We start from the raw sequence: 6,000 nt of genomic DNA on the forward strand, positions 1-6,000 counted from the left end.
TTATAAGGGAAGTTTATAATTCCCTAACAAATTTCAAGTAAACCAGCCAAGCTGCATTAGGATTTTAATGACATTTTCTCTTACGACCAAGGACTCTGTGCCAGAAGCCCTCAGGGCTGCCTGCAGTCGTATTACTATACTTGCAAAGCATACTGACCCCAAAGACAGTGCAATCTATTTCTGTCACAGATTAAGTGACCTCTGAGCTTTTTGCATCTAGCTGTGGAGAAAGCTGCAGGTAGAGGAATGTTCATCCCTCAGTTAAGCTAAACCTTTGTTTGCTGTGTTCTCATGAATAACTTATAGGGCCTTGGCATCATGAACAGTAGCGCTGACACAGTTGACATGACAGCACTATAGACTGAATCCCGATCTGCCCTCCAAGGATAAGATGGGATGTTTGCTGGGTTCACATTTCACCAAGTCGGGCTGTTCAACTATTTATAAGTTGAATAGAAATTTCCACTACTTCAGCTGACACACCTGCTTTCACCTAGCAACTGCTCAGAGGGAGCCAGATGAGACAGAGGAGGCTTTGAGAGGTGCCACTGGTAGGGAGGCTGCTGCCGCCAGTCCTGCCACATCTCTTCATACAAGTTGTGTCCTCTCAGCATCATTGTGGCCCCTTCCACTCTCCTCAGCACGAGCTATTTATAGCCAGCACAGCCCAGGAGAGGAAAGAACTTTCTGCATCACTTGTCCCAGGTGGTGTGAGAGCAGCACGGAACACTACAGCCACCTCAGGTCGCATGGGACATGGCACGGGGAGATTACCCCATGTGTCATTGGGTGACCACCACAATGGCATGGAGTGACCATCATGATGGCATGGGGCTACTGCCCTGGGGCCATCCTGCTGCATCACAGCCCCACATGTTCCCCATGCCCAGGGGTTCCCTCATGGTGTGTGGGGGTCCCTGCCAGGCACCAAACCATGCAAAGAGCCAACCCAGCACAGGCACAGGCCATTTTCACCCAGATCCAGGAACACAGGAACGCACCAGTCACCTCTTGGTGTTCAGCTTCTCTTGACAGAAGCAAGGGAGGGTGAGGAGCACCACCCAGCTGGGTCTTGACCTGAACTCATTTTCTTGCTGAATTATGACCTGGCACACACGTAGTGCCTGCAGACAATGAGATTTCACATTTGTCTCACATACCTGTCAGGTCTGTCAGGCAGCCTATTGCCACCAGGCTCCCACTGGCAGAAAAGATGGGACCTGAAGGCACAAATACATTTTTGTGCAGCATGTCCAGGGCCCCCAGCCACTTCAGTGTGATCTTCCAGAGCAGCCTTCTAGGTAGAAAAATCCATTTTAAAGATGATTAAAATATAGATGAAGTAGTACAATTAGGGAAGAATGCATGAAAAATGACGGTTTCCTATCTTCATTTTGTAACTGTCAAGAGGACCTGGCAAAAGTCAATGTTAATAGACAGAGAGCTGAAGACCTGCTTTTATAGTCATACTGGATGAAGTACTAATCAGGACTGAAGTCCCATAGTCGTGGGGGCTCAGGACACACAAACAAACAAATAAAGAATCATTTAAAAAAAAAAAAAAAAAAGGAGAGAGAGTTCCTGCACAGGACTCCCTGCTGTAGTCTGATTTAAGGCAGGATTTGACAAGTACATTTAACAGACAAAGAGGGGGTGGCAATGAGAGGAACGTGTGCTAGCACAGATTCATCATGTATGCGTTTGCCAAGCTAGTCAAAAAAATAATATATTTTTAAAAAGATATCCCAAACCAAATCTGTCTTCATTTACTAGGTGTCCCACCCTTGCCCATTCTCTGCCACAGAAGCAGGGATCTGGGAGTGAGCCACAGGCTGCAGCAGTGCCCAGAACAGGCTGGAAACACAGGCCCATGCACCCAGCAGCCAGGGTCTCTCTCAGCAGGAAAGGGGACTCTGTAAAGAGTACATCTTCTTTACTCTGGTACCATAAATATTCATCCACAAATGTCTGATGTTTCTGTAGAGGAAGGACTCTAAATAATGTGAGGCACTCTTCTTGTTCATAATATCATGCCAGTGTAGCACTTTTACAAAATGGATGATACCTCACTGCACAATTTCAGTGGTGAGGATGAAAAGACCATAATTGCTGAAGCACTGTGAATTATGTTTGTAAAGGAAGTGTTACTAAACAGCAGCCAGGGAAGAAGATAAATCAGGGTAGGTTTTACAGTTAAAATTAGATTGACCTGAGTTCAGATTACAAATGTTGGGAAAAAAATAAAAGATTTAAAAAGTACAAGTGGTTTGGAAAGGAGATGGAAAAGGTGTTTCCAGGAGACATGTTTCAATCTCAAAATGTCTTGTACTTTTCACAAAGAAACAGTCTGTGCCAAAATATTCAGTAGCTTTTCTCTCTTGTGCTTGACACTCTTAAATATAGAGCTGAGATCAGAACTGAGGGAGGGCAGGGGAGAAGGTTCCCAGCAGCAGGTGAAGCTGCATCAACATTGTCATCCTTTTGTATTTCAGTAAACTCAGCCAGGGACTGATGGTAATCTGCAGGCTATTTCTTCCATCCCTCTCTTCTCCCTCTTTCACATTCCCCCCCTCCCAGTTCTAGCACTGCTGTTCAGCTTGCTAGTGAGCTGTTTGAGCTGCTCACTGGAGCTCTGGTGCTCTCTTTAAAGCTTAAAATCATCCTGCCATCATCCACCTTGCTTTAACACCCACCCACTTAGGAAATCTGAAAGCTGTGTATCTCCTCAGAGGCTGCTAATGCTATTAATTCTCCTACCTTAACAGTCTATCCGAACTGTGAAAGCAGGTTTTCTGCAGATTCCTCAGCTATAGCACATTCTGTTGCATTTCCCATACACATTTCAGTGTCTGCTTCCCATGGTTAAAAATAAAAAAGCCTGATTCAACACTCTCTGACTTCATTATTACATGACTGAAATACCATTGTTTTTCACCTGCATAGCACAAACCTTCACCACCTAAACTTTATTGTGATTCTTTCCCTGTTTCTTGGCAGACTTAATCACCCTTTCTAACCACAACCAGACCATTTCCCAGACTCAAGCTAGCTGATTTAAAGATGTATTGCATCTCTTCAGACTATAGTGTAGACATAACTGCATGAGGGGCACAGCCACAGTTAAGTGCACCATCCAGTTGCCATGGGTCTCACACAACCGCCTACCTAAGAACTGTTAATGATTTACCTATCAAATGAAGGTAATTGCTGAATGATCAGATGCTTTAATTGCCGACCAGATTTTAACTCATTACTAGACTAGGAAAATGTTACTAAGAAGCCTGCCCCCCCCTTCTGCTCCCCCCCCCCCCCCAGTTATATCAGCTGGAAAATACACCAACACCTACCCCTGCTCCTAGAATGTTTTGAAGGTTTCCTCTCACAGCATGATATTTCCTTCCATATACCCTGTCAGCCCAAGGAGATACAAAAAAAAAAAAATGTACTAAGGGTGATTTTCTGTTATTCAGGGAAACCTATTGAACCCTGGTTTCAAAAGGGAATGTTTAAGCTAGAAAAAAAGTCCACATGATTTCTAAAAAAGCAGTTGCAGCCCTCCTGCATCCTGTACAAGAGCCTTGGATAAGTTTATTTGCCTTTGTAGAGGAATGTGAGATCCAAGATGGAACCAGAAAGAGGATGCAGGCAAAGAGCAGGAAGAGTTCTCTTCTGGTGACTCTCTACTTCTCTGGAGTGATGGTAACAGTTAAAGCAGACTGTGTTTCAATACAGAGAAACTCAGAATGCTATAGGAAGAAATGAAGTAGGCAGGCCTTGGCACTGCTTCAAAAAGACCTTAAAATGCCCTTACAAACCTAGCCTAGCCTGTATCTCTTCCCTGTCCATTCTTGACTCAAAGCAGAATCTTACCTGAGAACCAGAGCATGGGGCCAATATTCAAATGCAGAGACAAAGTTTCCACCATGTTTATTCTATAGAAAGAGTTGAAAATTTTGCAAGGATTTATTTTTTGAAACACCTTTAGCAGCCCTTATATTATAAATATCCTGTGTCCTAGGAAAACGCTACATTTAATAGAAAGGTAGTGAGACTGCATTGGCAGCCACATGTGTGCTGCTCATGATGTGACTGCTGACCTTACTGAGGTGAGAAAGCAGAGAGGAATTTGATTAGGTGAACTGTCTTCATGACTGTTCTGATCTAGGGAGAGACCTAACAATATTGATCAAAGTTGGTAAAACATAAAATGCTAACTGAAACAATAAAGTGACCAGATGAAACACAATAGCATGGGAATGGCTTAATCTTTCCAAACGGTTTAGTTAATTCAAAAGGTAACTAAGACTCAAGCGTCCCTTGGGAGCAAACACTGTAATACTCCATTTCATTCCACACACTATGACTGAGACAAGATCTAAGGAGGTCATGAGCAGCATAATAGGAAAGATCTTATTTTAAACCTCAGTCACTGGTGGAAATAAAACTCATTCTTCTTTGGGAAAATGTTAAAAAGTAGGTTAGAGATTTGTTTGCAATGAGGGCTTTTTTTGTTTGTTTGTTTGTTTTACCCGATTTCCAGTAATACCTTCTTGTTCCATGTTATAATTGCATGGACCATTCTTTCCTTCTGTGGTGACTTCACTTAAACAGCATTACTCTGTTCAGAGTACCATTATGGCTGGCTTTGATGTGGTAGATCTTCTTTTTCTATACACTAAAAAAGAGGAAGCTGCTGAGTTTACAGACATGGAAATTATAACAGGCCTTAGAGGATCAGCACTGTTCCATGAAGGTAGAAGGAAGCAGAAGGAATATGGGTAGATAGCAAGGCAATGAGTCCCATTTCATTGTTTCTGTCATGCTTAATACACTGCAGCACACACAAATTCACAGCAGACCCAGCACTATAGTGGGTTCTCAGGAGCAGATATAAATGGTCATGTAAATGAGAGCTAATGCCCATATTTTCTGACAGTCAGATCAGAGTCCTCCTTCACTTTGTACAGTTAACTTGAGAGGAGCTCTTTCAAAGCTAATGGTGTAAATGAAGCAAAAAAATAGGCTAAAGGGAAATTAAAATAAAATAAAATAAAATAAAATAAAATAAAATAAAATAAAATAGTAGAATAGAATAGAATAGAACAGAACAGAACAGAACAGAATAGAATAGAATAGAATAGAAAAGCTTCTTATAGCTGCAGGTTTCAAAACCATACATAAAATTATTGTGAGCTGAAAAGCAGCATTTGGAGTATCAGCTGAAGACACACATGACTGAGGAATTGAATAGCTTACCTTATAGTCTGTATAACATAGGAGTGAGGTTTGATAAACTAAAGGCATAGCTATGCTAGCAGTAGGGTGACAGCCAAGCTGGATCTGTGACAGTCGTGGTACCCAGCCCTGACTCCAAGGGAACTCCACAGACACAGAAAATGTGACAGCAACACATCATGTAGCATAGCATAAGAGCAACGTTACCTGGAGGGGGAAACTCACTCTTCCTACTTCCCACCTTCAGTTGCCATCTGTGCTTGAATTAGCTGGAAGCAAGATGCTCTCAGGAGGATATTGCCTGTCTTCAGCCTCAAACCAGTTGCTGCTGACTGTGCCATACTGTGTGTGCACTAGCCACAATCTGCCTTCAGTTGGGTGGAGGGGGGGAAGGAGGGGGGGGGGTGTCTCCTTGCTTCATACTTGTAAGTACACTCTACTTCCCCTTTACCTTGCATCATCCCTTTAATGCCGATGAAACTATACTCTCAATCTAAGGGCTGAACACAGTGGTCATGAAAGAATAACTAATTCCAAATCTGCAGTCAGGTCTAAAGATGATAAAATAATTTTCCTCTCCAAGATAAGTACTCTGCTTTGCTTTCAGGGCTGCACACTCTCTGCTGAGGAACAGCAAAAGAGCTGAGAGGAGATACCTTTAAATGCCATTTTGAGTGTCCTAAATGCTGACAAATCAGAAATCCACATAATTATCATTTAAATATTTGATCACTGGCAGAAGAAAATATGCATCCTGGCAAACAT

The sequence above is a fragment of the Anas platyrhynchos genome, chromosome 1 (assembly GCF_047663525.1).
Source record: "Anas platyrhynchos isolate ZD024472 breed Pekin duck chromosome 1, IASCAAS_PekinDuck_T2T, whole genome shotgun sequence".
Taxonomy (NCBI): domain Eukaryota; kingdom Metazoa; phylum Chordata; class Aves; order Anseriformes; family Anatidae; genus Anas; species Anas platyrhynchos.